The 18,955-nt window shown below is 36.0% G+C and overlaps 1 long non-coding RNA gene across 3 annotated transcripts in view; it reads left to right on the top strand.

The window, feature by feature from the left end:
* LOC132693038 (uncharacterized) overlaps nt 1-18,238 on the top strand; it is a 29,482-nt gene extending 11,244 nt beyond the window's left edge. For 2 of the 3 annotated variants that reach the window (XR_009616622.3, XR_009616625.3), the window contains one exon: nt 17,664-18,237. This is a non-coding gene — a long non-coding RNA (uncharacterized LOC132693038). Of the gene's footprint in view, nt 1-17,663 lie in introns of all 3 variants that reach the window. The other variant, XR_013554713.2, reaches the window with a different exon arrangement.
* Nucleotides 18,239-18,955: the final 717 nt, after the last annotated feature.

Here is an 18,955-nt window from a genome sequence, read left to right on the forward strand (position 1 = left end):
ATTAAAGGATAAAATTGGAAGAATGATTTAAGAACATGGCCTAACTATATGATGTCTACAATAAGGTCATTTCAAGTACAATGATAGAGGCAAGTTAAATGAAAAGGATTTAAAAAGATACATCATACAAATGTTAAAGGAAAACATGAGTGACTATATTAATATCACATATAGAAGACTCAAGAACAAAGAAAATTATCAGAGATAGAAATGGCCATATTGTGATAAAAGGGTCAGTTCACCAAGAAGACATGGCAATTCAAAATATGCATGCACCAGACAACAGAGCCGCAAATAAAATGTGAAACAAAAACTGATAGAACTAAAATAGGTAAATTCACAATAATAGTTGGAGACTTCAACACCCTTCTCTCAACAGCTGGTAGAACAACTAGACAAAATCAGCAGGGATATAACAGAACTCAACACCAACAACCAGTAGGATCTGGTCAACATTTATAGAATACTTCACCCGATAATAGCTACATACATATTCTTATCAAGTGCTCATGGAACACATACCATAATAGATCATTTCCTGGGCCATGAAACAATTCTCACTCAAAAGAAATGAAATTAAAAACAAAAAGATGAAATCCTACCGACTATGTTGTCCAACCACAATGGAATCAAACTAGAAATAAGTAACAGAAAGATAACAGGAAAATTTCCAAACACTTGGAACTAAGCACACTTCTAAATAATGCATGGGTCAAAGAAAAAGTCTCACCTCAAAGAACTAGGAAAAGAAGTGCAAAACAAACTCAAAGCAAGCAGAGGAAGGAAATAATAGATATAAAAGCCGGCAGCAATAAAAGCGAAAATAGGAATAGAGAAAATCTATAAAAGAAAACCTCTAGCAAGATTGACAAAGAATAAAAGAGGCATGACGCTAATTATAAATACCAGGAATGAAACAGGGAATATCACTACAGACCCTGTAGACATTAAAAAGATAACAAGGAAATACTACTACAACTGTATACATATAAATAGTTCCTCAAAAAAACACTCAACTACTGCAACTCACTCTATATGAAATATATTATTTGAGTAGTCCTAAGGCTATTAAGGAAATTGAATTCATAATTTTGAAACTCTCAAAAAAGAAATCTCTAGACTCAGATGGTTTCACTGGAGAATTCTGCCAAATCTTTAAAGAGTAATTAATGCCAATTCTATACAATCCCTTCCAGTTTAAAATATGAAATGATGAATACTTCACAATTCATTCTGTGAAGCTAGTATTACCCTGACACCAAAACCAGATAAAGATAGTAAGCCAAAACAAAACTATAGACCAATATTTCATGAGCTTAGTTGCAAAAATGCTCACAGAATAGTAAATTGATTCCTGCAATACATAAAAGATTTATATATCATAATGTAGAGGGGTTTATTTTAGGAATACAAGGTGGGTTGAATGTTCAAAAATCAACAAATGTAATCAACCATATCAACAGGTTAAAGAAGAAAAATCAGGGGCGCCTGGGTGGCTCAGTCGGTTAAGCGTCCGACTTCAGCCAGGTCACGATCTCGCGGTCTGTGAGTTCGAGCCCCGCGTCAGGCTCTGGGCTGATGGCTCGGAGCCTGGAGCCTGTTTCCGATTCTGTGTCTCCCTCTCTCTCTGCCCCTCCCCCGTTCATGCTCTGTCTCTCTCTGTCCCAAAAATAAATAAAAAACGTTGGAAAAAAAAAATTTATTAAAGAAGAAAAATCATATGATCATATCAATTGATGCAGAAAAGGCATTTGGTAACATCCAACATCCATTCATGATTAAAAGCCTTAGTAAGCTAAGCATAAGGGGGGAATTCCTCATCTTGTTAAAGAAAGACTATAAAAACCTACAGCTAATGTCATAACTACTGGTGAAAGGTTAAAAAGACTGAATACTTCTCCCTAAGATGTCCTAGAATGTCCACTCTCACCACCTAGTGAAGCAACAGGAAGTGCTAGCCAGTTCAGTAAAGCAAGAAAGAGAAATTGGAAAGGAGGAAATAATACTGTCCCTATTTGCCAATAACATTAGTGTCTATGTAGAAAATTCCAAGGAATCTACACACATACATACACAGTCCCAAAACTTAATAACTAAGTTCAGCAAGGTCACAAGATGCAAGATTAACACACAAAACCCAATTATATTTCAATATACTAACAACATTAGTTGAGGAAACAAATTAAAAACAATGACATTTATAATTGCTTCCAAAGAAAAATGCTTAGGTGTAAATCTTATGAAACGTATACAGGGTCTATATTCTGAAAATTATAAAATACTGATGAAAGAAAAATACCTAAATAAATGGATAAATACACTGTATTCATAAATTGAAAGAGTAAAGATGTCAACTCCCAAATTGATTACTATAGATTTAATGCAATTCTGATTAAAATCTCAGCAAGGTATTTTGTAACATAGGCAATTTTGCTGTAAAATTTATATGTAAAGGTGTAGGAACTGTAATAGCTAAAACAACTTTGAAAAAGAAGAATAAAATGGGAGGAATCACTCTATGCAATGTTAAATCTCAGTGTACAGTGACAGCAATCAAGACTGTATGGTATTGGCACAGGGATAGACACAAAGATCAATGGAATAGAATAAAGAACCCAGAAATAGGCTGACACGAATATGCCCAAGTGATTTTTAACAAAGGTGCAAAAGAAATCAATAGAGGAAGAATAGCCTTTCAGCAAATAGAGTCATAAAGTATTTTGAGCATTCATAGCTGCCCCTCCCCCCCCCCCCCCCCCCAATAACCTTGATATAAGTCTCACAGTTTTTACAAAAATGTTATCAGGGCACCTGGGTGGTTCAGTCAGTTGAGCATCTGACTCATGGTTTTGGCTCAGGTCATGATCTTATGATCCAACCCTGTGTTGGGTTCTGCGCTGACAGTGTAGACCCTACTTGGGATTCTCTCTCCCTTTCTCTTTGCCCCTCTTCTCTCTCTCTCTCTCTCTCTCTCTCTCTCTCTCTCTCTCTCAAAATAAATAAACATTAAAAAAAAATCCCAAAACAGATCACTGACTTAAATGTCAGACAAGTAATACAAAATTTAAAACTTAAAAAAAATAGGCAAAAATCATCGGGACTTAGGGCTAAGCAAAGAATTTTTAGATTTGACACCAAAAGCACAATACATAAAATGAAAAATTGATTAAGTTGAATCTCATCAAAATTAAGAACTTTTGCTCTGTGAAACGTCCTGTAAAGAGAATGAAAAAGACAACTATAGACTGAGAGAATATATTTGCAGACCACTTATCTGCCAAAGAACTTGTATCTAGAGTATATAAAGAACTCTCAAAACTCAACAGTAAAAAACCAAACAATCTAATCAGAAAAAAGCAAAGGACATGAACATAATTATCACTGAAGAGGGTATACAGACAACAAATAAGCACATAAAAAGCTGTCCAACAATCATTAACAATTAGCAAAATAAGAATTTAAACAATAATATCACTACACACCTGTTAGGATGGCTAAAATAAAATATAGTGATATACCAAATGCAAGTAGGGATGCAGAGAAACTGGATCACTCATACATTGCTGGTGGGAATGTAAAAAGATACAGCCATTCTTCTGAAGCAGAGTTTGGCAGTTTCATACAAAACTAAACCTGCACTTGCCATGTAACCCAGAAATTGCACTTTTGGGGCATTTATCCCAGAGAAATGAGAACTTATGTTCACACAAAAACCTGTACACAAATGCTCACAGAAGTTTTATTTGTGTTAGCCCCAAACAGGAAACAACACCAATGTCCTTCAACAGGTGGCTGGTTAAAAAACAAAAACAAAAACAAAAAATGTCGTACAGTCATACCATAGCATACTACTCAGCAATAAAAAGGAATGAACTATTATACATGCAACATCCTGAATGAATCTCAAGGGAATTATGCTGGAGTGTGGGGAAGCCAGTCTCATAGTTTCCTTTTATATCACATTCTTGAATAATGAAATTCTAGAGATGGAGAACAGATTTTGAATGTTGCCAGGGATTAGGGATAGTAGAAGGGATAGGCTGGCTGTGGCTACAAAAGAGTAATATGAGGGATCTTTGTGATGGAACTCTTCTGTCTCTTGATTGTGGTAGCCACACAATTCTACATATGTAATAAAATTGCATAGAAGCTTGCCTGTGCACACACACAAGTGCATATAAAACTGGTGAAAGCTAGAGGAGAAAGCAGGAAAAAACCTCTCTGGCCTTAGCCACAGCAATTTCTTACCTGACACATCTCCAAAGGCAAGGGAATTAAAAGCAAAAATGAGCTATTGGGACCTCATCAAGATAAAAAGCTTCTGCACTGCAAAGGAAACAATCAACAAAACTAAAAGGCAACCAACGGAATGGGAAAAGATATTTGCAAATGACATAGCGGACAAAGGGCTAGTATCAAAATCTATAAAGAACTCACCAAACTCCACACTCGAAAAACAAATAATCCAGTGAAGAAATGGGCAGGAGACATGAATAGACACTTTTCTAAAGAAGACATCCAGATGGCCAATAGGCACATGAAAAGATGCTCAACATCACTCCCCATCAGGGAAATACAAATCAAGACCACACTGAGATATCACCTTACCCCGGTCAGAGTAGCTAAAATGAACAAATCAGGAGACTATAGATGCTGGTGAGGATGTAGAAAAACAGGAACCCTCTTGCTCTGTTGGTGGGAATGCAAACTGGTGTGGCCACTCTGGAAAACAGTGTGGAGGTTCCTCAAAAAATTAAAAATAGATCTACCCTATGACCCAGCAATAGCACTGCTAGGAATTTACCCAAGGGATACAGGAGTGCTGATGCATAGGGGCACTTGTACCCCAATATTTATAGCAGCACTTTCAACAATAGCTAAATTATGGAAAGAGCCTAAATGTCCATCAACTGACAAATGGACAAAGAAGTTGTGGTTTATATATACAGTGGAACGCTACTTAGCAATGAGAAAGAATGAAATATGGCCTTTTGTAGCAACGTGGATGGAACTAAAGAGTGTTATGCTAAGTGAAATAAGTCAGGCAGAGAAAGACAGATGCCATATGTTTTCACTCTTATGTGGATCCTGAGAAACTTGACAGAAGACCATGGGGGAGGGGAAGGGGGAAAAAAAGTTACAGAGAGGGAAGGAGGCAAACCATAAGAGACTCTTAAATACTGAGAATAAACTGAGGGTTGATGGGGGGCGGTGGGGAGGGGAAAGTGGGTGATGGGCCTTGAGGAGGGCACCTGTTGGGATGAGCACTGGGTGTTGTATGGAAACCAATTTGACAATAAATTTCATATTAAAAAAAAACTGGTGAAAACTGAATAATTCTATGGATTGTACCAGTGTTAATTTTTGGTTGCGATATTGCACTATGCAGTATCTTTCTGCATTATTTCTTATAACTGCATGTGAATCTACAGTATCTCAAAAAATTTTTTAATTGGCTTTTTGAGGTAATTATGATGATGAAGGGGGAAAGGCACCACTCCTTTTATGTCCATAATTTTTTTATGTTTATTATTTATTTTTGAGACAGAGAGAGACAGAGAGGACAAGGGAGGGTTAGAGAGAGAGAGGAAGACACAGATTCTGAAGTAGGCTCCAGGCTCTGAGCTGTCATCACAGAGCCCGAGTCAGGGCCCAAACCCAAGAACCACAAGATCATGACCTGAGCCGAAGTCAGACGCTCAACCGACTGAGCCACCCATACATCCCCTATGTCTGTAATTATTATATCTACAGCCACTTCTCTTTGTTTTTAGGGTTACCTGGTTTACTTTTTCCAATGATTAATTCTGAGTTATGTTTTTTAAATTTTTTTAATTTTTTATTATTTTTTATTTTTTTTAATGAGTTATGTTTAATCCCCCTTTTTCTCTCCTGTCCATTTTCCTGTCAAATAATTAATACATCATTTGGATCTGATGCAAGATTATTTAGAGTTACATTTCAGTATAAAGACTTGTGGTTCTCAAACCTATGACTGATATTCCTCATCATCCCAAAGGCTGGGAGAGCATTATGGTTTTTGGGTACTCTTCAATAGCACATGGGAGGTGTGTAAAGAGTATGCTTTTGTTGCTACAAAAGACAAATGCCTCCATTACTAATTCTCTAAATCACTTTGAGTGTTGAAACCAATGGGGATATTTTTCTGCTCAACTCATTCTGAGCTCCTGCCTTTGCCCTTGGTTGAGAATCAGGCATTATTCTTTCTAAAAAGAGTAAAGGCTTACTAGAATTCAGAGAGTGTAGTGTTTACCAATAGAAATAAAGGTCAGAATATGAAGAAGACCACATAATTGATTACAAACATTTGAAAGGAGTAGTAACATATATCCTTGGCAAGTACAGTGTTGTTTTTGCCCCCCTACCCTAGCCTATGCCATTCCAATCTGTCTGGAATGCCTTCTTTCCAGAAGGCATTTTGCTTAAGTGTCTGTGAATCCTTCTGACCCCTTTATCCTATAGATACAATCATTCCTTATGCTGTACTTCTTCTATAAAGAGTACCTACTTCTATATAAGTATGTATATAAGATAGAAAGAGGTACAGTACAGTGATTAAGAACTTGAACTCTGAAGCAAAAACAAAACACTCAAACCAAACCAGGTTTGAATCCCAGCTCCACTAGCTGTGTGACAGTGAGCAAGGTATTTAACCGCTTGTTGCTTTAATTTCCTCATCTATAAAGCGGCATGGGAGTTTACCTCATAGAGTTATTGTAAGGATTAAATTAATGTATGTAAAATGCTTACTAAAGTACCTGGCATATAATAAGCACTACAAAATTGTTAACTGTTATCTTCATTTTCATGTTTATTTTACTTAATTAGATCATAATCTACTTGAGGGCAGTGTAAGTTATCTATTGCTATATTCAAATTATTCCAAAACTTAATGGCTAAAACAACAAACATGATCTCATGGTTTTTGTGGGTCAGGAATTCAGGAGCAGCTAGTTGAGTCCTCTGGTTCAAGGTTTCTTATAAGGCTGTAATCAAGATGTTAGCTATGCTGGTAGTGTAGTTGTCTGAAGGCTCAACTATGCTGGTGATGTAGTTATTGGAAGGCTCACATGGTTGCTAGCATGATTAAATTCCTCATAGATGGACTGAGGCCTCAGTTCCTCAGAGGCCACCCTTGGTTTCTTGCCACTGGGCCTCTCCATAGGGGCTGCTCACAACATGGCAGTGGCTTCCATCAAATGAACAAGTTGGAGAAGGTGAGCAAGACAGAAGTCACCCTATTTTTATAACCTGACCTCAGAAGTGACATCCCTCACCTTTCCTGCATTGTTTTTAGAAATGAGTCACTAGGTCTAGCCCACATTCAAGGTGAGGGGATTACACAAGAGCAAGGCTAAGAGGAGGCAGGAATCATTAGGATCCAACTTAGAGGCTGCCTCCCAATTATTCCCATTCCTCCCACGTGCAAAATGCACTCATTGCCTCCCAATGTTCCCAAAAGTCTCATCCCAATATAGGCAGGGACTATATTTTATTCATATTTGTAACTACAGCCACCTTTTTTTTTTTTTACTGATTTGAGCAAAAGAAAAAGGGTATTCTTTTGGGGAATGAAAGAAAAGTGGAGAACCTCATGTCACTAAAACTTAAGCTATATGAATAAAATTCTATAAATAGGGGTGCATGGGTGGCTCAGTCAGTAGCGTTCAACTCTTGGTTTTGGCTTAGGTCACGGATCTCAAGAACTGTGAGACTGAGCCCCACATCAGGCTCTTTGCTTACAGTACAGAGACTGCTTAGGATTGTCTCTCCCTCTTTCTGCCAAAATAAAATAAATAAATAAATAAGCAAACGTTTTTTAAAATAATAAATAAAATTCTATTAAAAATGTAATAAAGAACAAGATTTTTCTTAGCTGATATTTTGAATGCCCTGAAATTTTTGGAGAATTTAATAACTACAGAAATTTTAAGGATTCAGCATTTTATTTCATTTCCATGTTTGGTTTGAATGTGAAGATATTTCAAGAGATCAGAAGGTAAAACCTAATCTTGCATCTTAAATTTCTGTAAGCTCATTCATATATTCCTTATCTTCTCTGTTTACAGTTGGATTCATGATAGCAAGGGATGTAGATATTTTAAACTCTTTTTTCTGAATAAACTCCTGATCATGGATGTCCAATAAGGTACAACTAACTAAAACGCATCATTGCATTGAGATAGAACTTTTCTCATCCAGCCATATCTAGGGCATTCCTCCAATCTCTAACTATAGGTGCATTCATCTGTGAAGTGGAAGGAACATAGTAGGTATATGCCATACCAGGTGACTCTGTCTCTATCTCTCTTCTCATCATGCACATGTTTCTGAGGCATAAGCAAAACCACAAAACCAACTGCTTTGCCCTGGAGCCTCTCCTTAGATCTTCAACAGCCTGTTGAAGCAGGACATTTGGAGAAGGGACAGGGGGAGGGTATTTTTCCTTTTATTTTTTTTTTTATTAAAAATTTTTTAAACGTTTTTATTTATTTTTGAGACAGAGAGAGACAGAGCATGAATGGGGGAGGGGCAGAGAGAGGGAGACACAGAATCGGAAGCAGGCTCCAGGCTCTGAGCCATCAGCCCAGAGCCCGACGTGGGGCTCGAACTCACAGACTGTGAGATCGTGACCTGAGCCAAAGTCGGACGCTTAACCGACTGAGCCACCCAGGCGCCCCGGGTATTTTTCCTTTTAAAGAGCTGAGTTCAATGCCCGTGAGGAAAACCAGAGGAATTGAACCTGGTGGACAAGGTGTATATTTAAATGGCAAAATAATTAAAATCTATTTTTCTTGTTTTTTTTTTTTTTATTTTACCAGTCCAGTGGGCCAAAAAACATATTTTTCTCTTTAAAAACCCTGAGATTTTAAGGGTGCCTGGTTGGCTCAGTCAGTTAAGTGTCCAACATCAGCTCAAGTCATGATCTCATGGTTCATGAGTTCGAGCCATGCCTCGGGCTCTGTGCTGACAGCTCAGAGCCTAGAGCCTGCTTCAGATTCTGTGTCTCCCTCTCTCTCTGCCCCTCCCCTGCTCACACTCTGTCTCTCTCCCTCTCAAAAATAAATAAACATTAAAAAAATGTTTTTAAACTACTTCCTAGCATGAACTTTCAGTTCTGGTCTAAATCAGTCTCATTTTCTCTTCTCACACTGTTCTTGCTCTTGTCCCCACCCGTCTGCCAATCTAATACAATTCTCCCAATCCCCTGAAGTCTGATCCTATGCTTCAGACCCCAGCTGATTTTTCCTCAAAGCCTCCCTACATCACGAGAGCTGTCCTGGATCTCCCCTCTGTGGATTTCTCTTATAGATAGAATTTTCAGTGCTTAATTTTTTTTTCCTAACCTAATACTCTCTTTTTAGTTATCACATAACATTTTCATGAGTGAGTTCTATCATAAAGCTATAGCCTCAGGATATTTGTTTTGCAATTTTAGAGATTAATGGATTATGAAGTCCAGATATTCCTACAGATGCTGTACAATGCTGCCAAGTGGTGGTAAATAGTGCTGCATATTCTTGAGATTGAAGGGTACAGGAGCAGAAGAATGTGTTTTTCATGAATTAAATGGTGGGTTTCTGCATGACTTTATATTAAACTTAGAATTTCAAATCATAGTACCTAAGCAAACTAAAACAACTTGCAATTACAGTAAAAGGTGTATATACCTTTAGCACATCCTACTAAAAAATATGTGTGTGTGCATTTGCCTGTACACCTGTATGTTTGTATTCTATGATATATGTGGATTTCTTTCCTCATGGTTTTCTTTTTAACGTTTATTCATCTTTGAGAGAGAGAGAGACAGAAAGACAGAGTGCCAGCGGGGAAGGGGGCAGAGAGAGAAGAGACACAGAATCTGAAGCAGGTCCAGGCTCTGAGCTGTCAGCACAGAGCCCAATGTGGGGCTCAAACTCATGAACTGCAAGATCGTGACCTGAGTTGAAGTCAGAAACTTAACCAGCTGAGTCACCCAGGCTCCCCCCTCATGATTTCTTAATTATTTCTAAATCCCTTTAATTTTCAAATTTCCCTGAATATTTACTTAAACTAAGTCATTTTGCAGGCAGTTTGTCAAGTTTGCTACTTCTTCTGGCAAGAGTTTTGTGCAGCTACTCCTGAGGCTCAGAAGTAAAACATCTATGTGCTTTTGAACTAAATTGCACTAAGAGTCACAGGTTTTTTCACCCCTCCCTGGGCAGCTACTCACATAATTTTCTATTCTCTCTCTTACTTTGCTCTCTGGCCATTTCTCCACACAAAATACACGAAACACTATTTTATAGTCAGCAGCCAAAACTGCTTGTATATTTTCCTCCAAACAGAAGATAATACTAAGCCACTTAGGAAAATCTATCTTGATTTTACCCACTCTCATGACCATCTCAGGGAGGGAGCCAGTTTGGCAATTTTTATTTGCTGACCTAAGTTGCCAGTTTAACAACTCTTACCAGTTTCCCCTGGCAAATTACAGTGTGTGTGTGTGTGTGTGTGTGTGTGTGTGTGTGTGTGTGTCTTGTTTCAGTACTTCACTTCTTATTAAATTTAAAGTGACAGTACTCGTTGGCAGGGGGAGGGGAGGGGGGAGAGGAGAAAAATAGCTGGTTTCATCATACTCTATGTCTAAATTGTAGGTTTCTCTTTAATTTTCTCTTTCCTGCACCTCTCCCAACTTAGCATAAGTGTTTAAATAGTATAGTACTACTGAATTAAAATTCTGTTTATAATACAAAAATTATAATATTTAAGGTATTGACTATTACAAAAAGTTCTAGGAGTGCCTGACTACCTCAGTCAGTGGAGCATGTGACTCTCGATCTCAGGGTTGTAAGTTCGAGCCCCACATTGGGTGTAGAGATTACTTAAAGAATAAAATCTTTCCCAAAAAAGTTATAGGTGTTTCCTTTTATATTAATTACCATTAATATTAACCATAATCTTATAAATTTCATTTGTTGGAAATGAAATTTTTAATTTTATGACTAATGCATAATCAGCAATTTGACAAATTACATTTTAAATATCTGATGAGAGTTTAAGACAGTGCAACTGCTTAATTTCTTAACACATTGCCCTTTACTTACACAAGAGAAAAGGGCTCTCTCTCAGACACCCCATGTTCTTGCTGTGATCTGAGTCCTAGTTTTCCCTTTAGAATTAATGAAGTGCCTAAAAATAAAATAGTCATAATAATAAATTAAAAATAAAGAATTAATGGAGTGCCTAAAATCCATGACTCAACATACTATAGGAGAAGTGATAAAGCATTGATTCAACAACTCCCAAGAATGAAAACTCTTCCTGGGCTGGTCTTCCTGTCTCAATATCCAGCTCTCTGGACCCAGAATGAGTTGAGAGGAAATGTCATGATAGCGTTGCTGTATTAGTTTTCTATCGCTACATAGCAAATTATCCCAAAATTTAGCAGCTTAAAACAGCAAACATTAATTATCTCACATAGTTTCTGAGGTTCAGAAATCCAAGAGTGGCTTACCTGGGTGGTTCTGGCTCAGCATCTGAAAAACAGAGGATTCTTTTAAGTATATACATACAAATGTGCAAACAAGTGAGCACATTTTATTTTACATGAATGTTAATTATACTTAATCAGAATGTATCCTGTGTTTCATTATCATGTCAATTGATTTCTCATCTTTTTTTAAATTGAGGTATAATTAGCATACAATGTTATATTAGTTTCAGGTATGTAACATTGATTCACCAATTCTATACATTACTCAGTGCTCACCATGACAAGTGTAGTTACCATCTGTCACTATACATTATTACAATATTATTAACTATACTCCCTATACAGTACTTTTCATCTCTGTGACTTATTTATTTTATAAATTATAAATTGTACCTCTTAATCCCCTTTATCTATCTCAGCCACCCCTCTGCCTACTTTCCTTCTGGCAACCATCAGTTTGTTCTCTGCATTTTTAAATGAGTGTTTCTGTTTGTTTGTTCATTTGTTTTGTTTTTTAGATCCACATATAAGTGAAATCATATGGAATTTGACTTTCTCTGACTTATTTCGCTTAGTATAATACACTCTAGATCTATCCATGTTGTCACAAGTGGCAAAATCTCATTAATTTTTATGGCTGAGTAATATTCCATTGTATATATATTCCACATCTTCTTTATCTGTTCATCTCTCAATGGACACTTGGGCTGCTTCCATACCTTGGCTGTTGTCAATAATGCTGCAATAATCATATGGGTGCATACATTCTTTTGAATTAGTAGGTTTAAAAAAATTTTTTTAAGTTTTACTTATTTAAGTAATCTCTACACCCAATGTGGGGCTTGAACTCATTACCCTGAGATCAAGAGTTGTATGCTCTTCCAATTGAGCCAGTGGGCACCCCTTGAATTAGTATTTTCATTTTAGGGGGTAGATACCCAAATGGTAGAATTACTGGATCATATAGTATTTGTATTTTTAATTTTTTGAGGATCCTTCCTACTGTTTTCCACAATGGTCACACCAATTTACATTCCCACAAATGGTGCACAAGAGTTCCTTATTCTCCACATCCTCACCAACACTTGTTATTTCTTGTCTTTTTGATACTAGTCATTCTGACAGATGTGAAGTGATATCTCATTGTTGTTTTGATTTGCATTTCCATAATGATTAGTGATGTTGAGCATCTTTTATTGTGTCACGCGTATGTTGTTTTGTATATAATCATCTGTATGTCTTCTTTGAAGTAATGTCTATTCAGGTCCTTTGTCCATTTTTTAATCAGATTGTTTGGGGGGTTTTGGTGTTGGTGTTGAGTTATATAACTTCCTTTTCTTTAATGTTTATTTATTTTTGAGGCAGAGAGAGAGACAGAGCATGAATGGGGGAGGGTCAGAGAGAGAGAGAGACACAATCTGAAACAGGCTCCAGGCTCTGAGCTGTCAGCACAGAACCCGACGCGGGGCTTGAACTCACAAACCACAGGATCATGACCTGAGCCGAAGTTGGACGCTTAACCAACTGAGCCACCCAGGCGCCCCTATAACTTCTTTACATATTTTTGATATTAACCCCTTGTTGGATATATCATTTACAAATATCTTAACTAGGTTAATCCATTAACTAGATCGCCTTTTTGTTTTGTGTAAGGAAACTTCATTTATAATGGAGTCAGGAAGCCCTGAAGGGGGAACTTTCACCCATGTATACCTAAATGCGGTTTCCTTAATTTTATACTGCAGCAACATAGCAAATAATAAAGGGAAAAAAATTAAAACATCAGTCACAAATCATGGAAAGATTAAGCAGAGAGCCATTAAAAAGAAATGGACAATCCATTGTAGAAAAATGAAGAAGATGATGATTTCAAAGGGCAAAGAACAGGGAATCAAAAGTTTGGGGTTCCAGCCCAGTTCTCTCAATTGTTTGGCTTTAGGTAAGACATTTACTTCTCTGTGACTTTGTTCCCTCATCTATAAATTAAGGAGGTTGGAAAATCATGGTATCTGAGATCTCTTTCTGATATGATGTGGTTCTGAATTAAAAAAAAAAAATTTAATGATGTGATTCTATGCATCTAAGCTCTAGTTGGCAAGACATAGTGGTATACAATAAAGTAATGGAAAGTCAGCAAAATTCACAATTTAAGGAAGTTGAAGAAAATTTTCTGAAGCAAAAACAAAATTTAGAGGTAAAATTTAAGTTGTCTCCAAGAATAATCCTCAAAGAGAGATTCCCATCACTCTCCATCACTAGTCAAGCAAATATGAGAGAATAATCCAACATAAATGAGACAATAAACACAACCATAATTGTAATTAAATATATGAAATCTGCATTTTCAAAAGATTATGATAATGAAGTTAATAAAGATAGAGTAGATTTGAACAATATAATGAATAACATGTAACTGATATAAAATCTGTAAATTTTTTCAAATGAAAAGATGCAAATGAATCTTTTATAAAAACTACACATAAGCATAAAGAGCCTCAATGTATAAATGACTTCATATAATTTCAAATAATTTTTTTAAGTACCCAACCATAAAGAAACTGGTAAAACATTATTTTTAAAAAGATTCTCTTCAGAGAGGAAATACAGAATATAAAAATGAAATTTTTAATTAGCTTTGACGTATAGTTATAATAAACTACACATATGTAAAGTGTACACCTTGATAAGTTTTGACATAGGTATATACCCATGAAACCATTGCCACAATCCGCAGTGAGCACAGTCATCACCCCCAGGTTCCTTGTGCCCCTTGATAATCTCTTTCCTGTACTGCCCTGTCTTCTACCCATCTACATGATGTACTTTTTGTAATTCTAAATTTCTTTGCATATTCTAGAGTTTTATGTAGATAAAATTACATAGTATGTACTCTTTTGTGCCTGGCCTCTTACTCAGCATAATTATTTTAAGGTTCATCTATGTTATAGCATATATGAATAGTCATCCTTTTTTTTTTTTTCTCAGTAGTATTGCATTACATGGATATACCACAATTTGTTTATTCACTCACCCACTGGTGCACATTTGGGTCATTTCTAGTTTGACACTTTTATGAATAAAGCCAATATGAATATTTGTGCACAAGTTACTGTATGGACATATACTTTAATTTCTCTTAGGTAAATATCTAGAAATAAAACGGATGGTAAGTTTATGGTGAATATGGTAAGGTTATGCTTAAATTTTAAGAAAGTGTCAAACTGTTTTTCAAAATGGTTGTACCACTTTTTATTCCTATCTCCACATCCTTCTATTCATATCCTTGCCAATGCTTGATATGGACAGTCTTCTAAATTTAAGACATTCTAATTGGGGTATAGCAGTGTCTCACTTTGGTTTTTAATTTGCATTTCCCTAATAGCTAATGATTTTAAACATCTCTTCATATGCTTATTTGCCATCTGTGGATCTTTAGTGACGAACCATCTTGTTTTGCCCATTTCTATGACAGATTGTCAGATTTTTAAAATTTTTAATAGTTTTGAGAATATTTATGTATCCTAGATCCAAGTCACTAACAATTATAGTGCCTATCTCATTTGTTTCTTACCTCCCAGGGATCACCTTCCTTCACTGCCCTAGGTGCAGTGTTGAAAACTATTGTTTCAAATATTTTGTCTGATTCTGTTGTTGTTTCAGGTGGGAGGATAAATCCACTTCGCATTGCTCCATGTTGGCCAAAAACTCAAGTCCATTAATCTTTTATAAAAACTACCCAATTATCTTAAAGAAGCTAAATTTTACCAAAAATTCTATGTAATTTTGAAATTACATTATTTTAGAGTACCAATTTACGTGAGGAAACAGTAAAAATAGGAAATAGTAAATAGTAAAAATTATCTTGAAAAGAATTCTCTTCAGGAGAAAGTCCAGAAATGATCATGGAATATATATTTTTAAAATTCATTTATTTAGTTTCAAGTTAGTTAACATACAGTGCACTCCTTATTGCTCATCATCCATGTAGCCCATCCCCCTACCCATCTCCCCTTGAACAACCCTCAGTTTGTTCTCTGTCTTTAAGGATCTTTTATGGTTTGCCTCCCTCTCTGTTTTTATCTTATTTTTGCTTCCCTTCCCTTGTGTTCATCAGTTTTGTTTCTTAAATTCCACATATGAGTGAAATCATACGATATTTGTCTTTCTCTGACTGACTTATTTCACTTAGCAGAATACCTCTCGTTCCATACATGTTGCAAATGTCAAGATTTCATTCTTTTTGATCACCAAGTAGTACTCCATTGTGTGTATGTGTGTGGTGTGTGTGTATACGTGTGTTTGTGTGTGTGTGTATACCACATCTTCTTTATTTTTTTTTATATATTTTTAATCATTTATTTTTGAGACAGAGAGAGCAAGTGGGGGGGGGGGAGGTGCGCAGAGAGATGGAGATAGAGGATTTGAAATAGATCATAGATCTCATAGTCCTGAGTTGGGCTCTGTGCTGACAGCTCGGAGCCTGGAGCCTGCTTTGGATTCTGTGTCTCCCTCTCTCTCTGCCCCTCCCCTGCTCATGCTCTGTCTCTCTCTCAAAAATAAATAAACATTCAAAAAAATTTTGTTAATTATTTTACCTACAGATCATAGTACATTAGCGTGGCTAGTAAATTATAGATATAACAATCAATAATAATATCCAATGTTCTGAGCAAATATATGTATTTTTGTGGATCTGTTTATTTTGGCTAACTAATTAGCCTTCCATTTTTGTGTGACTCTTCCTCCTGATAAAAGGTATTAACTCATAATACCTACTTGATTTCTTTTTTACCTTGTCTTTGTAGATCTGAAATTCTTAACGCAAATTCTAACTAAATGAGATTCTAATGAGGTTGGAATGTGGTATATGATATATGTAAGAGTAGTTATTTTCTTTATTTAAAATTAACATATCTTTTTAATCATCTGTTCTTGAAAAAGAATCAGATAGTTAAGATTAGCTTATCTTTCTTGACATTTATCTTATTGCTGTGTCATAAATATTTAAAACTCACAAAACAAATATAATACATTTTTGTTAAATAACTGGCTTAAGACAAAATGAAATTTAATTTTTTTAAAGGTAAGGGGAGTAGATTTAATTTACACAAAGGCTGTAAATTGATTTTAATTAACGTTATTTATAATGTGAAATTTACTGACAATGTTGAAAAGAAACGCTACAGAAAAGTTATAGATAAAACTACAAACCAAGCAATATGAATAAAAGTATGGCCTAAGACAGTTTTATTCAAAACAGTATAAAAAAGCATTTCCTTACTCACTGATATGATCAGGCTCCCATTGCAAAATTGCAAAATTATAGACATGTATTACTTCTTTATCTCTTTTATCAGACTACATAAACGCATTGAAAGTATTCTTTTTGAAACTAACACTGAAGAATGAAATTTACCTTTTTGTTGAAACCTGTGTTTGTTCTTTCGTTGGTTCAACACAAAGATTTCATTTTTAACTGAAATAGACAATTTCTGATGCTAGTTAAATAAGAAAAAAGCTTATTTACATATTTCAAAAAGTTTAATACTTCAACAAAATGCCCGTTGTTTCCCCCTGAATAACAGGATCCCACTTTTGCACAGAAATCCAGAACTTGTCTAGAGGTAGATCAGTAAATCTCATCTTGAGTATACTTATCAGCCTGCAGCTCACAAAGTCCTTTTCTCAAAGTCACATTTTCAGGCAGAAGATTCGGTGAGTGTAATTTAAGTCACTCCCTTGTGTTGACAAGGGAGGGAACATACCAAGGCTGTGGTTCTGTGGTTCTCCCAGGTGGTGTTCAAGAAGATGTGAAAGATGCAGAGACCCTTCTCACTTCCAAATCCAATCAATAGGGGAAACATGTCAAGATTTCCTTTTGCAGCATAATTTGACAAAAGATTCCATTTCTTTTAAATCCAAGAATCTGGTCAGTTGTAGTCAAAATATTTCTTCTGAGCCTTTGTGATTCATTTTTTTCGCCCAAAACTCCTGTTGAGAATTCTTCCTCCACTAAGCCAGCAGATTTCTGCCTGTAGCAGATTTATGTGCCCTTTATCTAGGTGTTCACACAGTATAAAAAATTTTTCTCAGGTGAATTGTTCTTTCTTTAATAAAGTTGACCATTTTTGTCACATCATGCAGACTTTCAAAATTTCTTCATTAGCAGGCTTCAATACCAGCACCTCTCCGTGAAGAAAACTGTGTGTTGTGATCAAAATCAGATTTTCGCCTCTCCTGGAACCAACCACTGGTGAGCCCTGTCAGTCCAGATGCCTACACAGCTCCTCCAGGCCAGATCTTTTGATTCCAAATATGAAGACTAAGCACTAAATGTTATCTTGGTCTTAACTTGTTTGGACTGCTCTTTTTGCAGCAGAAAAGAAAAAAAAAAAGTTGTCAGTATTCACTATTTTTACAAATCTTAACAAATGTTATGATAAGACGTCTAATGGTAAAATCTGCTGACTCATTAACCTCCATACAAAAGCAATATTTGTTCAACTTATTGCACAAAACTTCTTTGACATAATGTTACATGTCATGTATATATACATGACATAATGTTACATGTCATGTAATCAGTATGTTGACTCACTGGGCTGCTGAAGAGGAACCAGCAGCTTATCCTAATATTTTACTCACTCTACTTTTACACACTGATGTTACTAGGTTCTCACCAACTGGGTGCCTTTTCCTTTCTGGACACTAAATAAATGCTACTAAATAATTTGCTTCCTGAACCTTTTCACTGATTATGATTGTTTGTTTGTTTGTTTGTTTGTTTTAAACAAGAGCTTTACTCTGTTTTGAGATTTCAGTACCATTTAAAACACTTGTCAGATGACTGTAATTTGGAGTTAAGTGTCTTTGCAGTTTGGGGGGAGACATTGCTTAATGTGTAAGTTGTTTAGCACAGACAATGCACAAAAGAATAGAGCAGCTTAGAAGACCAGACCCCCTTGTCTCTGAGTGCAATGAGGTGTCTCAAAAGATTGAAACACTTCATCATTAACTTTATCAGAAGGGTCCACAGATCCAGGTGCAGAACTGTTCTCTTCTATCTCATCTCTTGTCTTTAAAAAAAAGTCACCATATTGGACAAAACACATATGTTTAAAAACACAAACCCTAATAAAACATAAAATGATAGAATAATTAATATGTGAAAACAAGGGGCTCTGCATTTTCATTTTGCACTGGGTCTTGCAAATTATGTAACTGATCCTGTTCCAGGGAAGGAAGAAACAGCAAAATTCAAGTACAGGCTGACAGATTTCTCTTTAGGATATCCACAAGCTCCCAGAACTAACATGATGAGAGTTGGTGGGGAAGAGCTCTCCATCTCCAATGAAACTGGGTTTTTGCCAATTCTGGCAAATAGGGGATGAAGCAACTTTGATTTGATTTTGGAGCCCAACAACATTTCTTGCCTTTCAGGTGTTACAGAGCAAATTC

This window comes from Panthera onca, chromosome A3 (genome assembly GCF_046562875.1).
Source record: "Panthera onca isolate mPanOnc1 chromosome A3, mPanOnc1 haplotype 2, whole genome shotgun sequence".
NCBI classification, from domain to species: domain Eukaryota; kingdom Metazoa; phylum Chordata; class Mammalia; order Carnivora; family Felidae; genus Panthera; species Panthera onca.